Below are 828 nucleotides of genomic sequence, written 5' to 3'. Positions count from 1 at the left end.
TGATTTAGGTCATACCTGTATGGTCTAGTGGTTTTCCCTACTTTCTTCAATTTAAGCCTGAATTTGGCAGTAAGGAATTCATGATCTGAGCCACAGTCGGCTCCTGGTCTTGTTTTTGTTGACTGTATAGAGCTTCTCCATCTTTGGCTGCAAAGAACATAATCAATCTGATTTCGGTGTTGACCATCTGGTGATGTCCATGTATAGAGTCTTCTCTTGTGTTGTTGGAAGAGGGTGTTTGTTATGATCAGTGCATTTTCTTGGCAAAACTATTAGTCTTTGCCCTGCTTGATTCCATATTCCAAGGCCAAATTTGCTTCTTACTCCAGGTGTTTCTTGACTTCCTACTTTTGCATTCCAGTCCCCTATAATGAAAAGGACATCTTTTTTGGGTGTTAGTTCTAAAAGATCTTGTAGGGCTTCATAGAACCGAGCTACCCCACGCCCCCATGCCTGAGGCCAGGGTCGGGGTCCGGGAGGACCAACCCCACTTCCAAGGAGCTGTGGCTGCACGGGCGCAGGAGGACCTAGAGGAGCTATCCCATGTTGAAGGTCAGGAAGCGCGGCGGTGAGGAGATACCCCTCATCCAAGGTAAGGAGCAGCGGCTGCGCTTTGCTGGAGTAGCCCTGAAGAGATACCCCAAGCCCAAGGTAAGAGAAACCCAAGTAAGATGGTAGGTGTTGCAAGAGGGCATCAGAGGGCAGACACACTGAAACCATACTCACAGAAAACTAGTCAGTCTAATCACACTAGGACCACAGCCTTGTCTAACTCAATGAAACTAAGCCATGCCCGTGGGGCAACCCAAGACAGGCGGGGCATGGGGG

Source organism: Bison bison, unplaced genomic scaffold (assembly GCF_000754665.1).
Source record: "Bison bison bison isolate TAMUID 2011002044 unplaced genomic scaffold, Bison_UMD1.0 scf7180017864209, whole genome shotgun sequence".
NCBI classification, from domain to species: domain Eukaryota; kingdom Metazoa; phylum Chordata; class Mammalia; order Artiodactyla; family Bovidae; genus Bison; species Bison bison.
The sequence above is the reverse complement of the archived record's forward strand: the minus strand, read 5'-3'. Positions refer to the sequence as shown.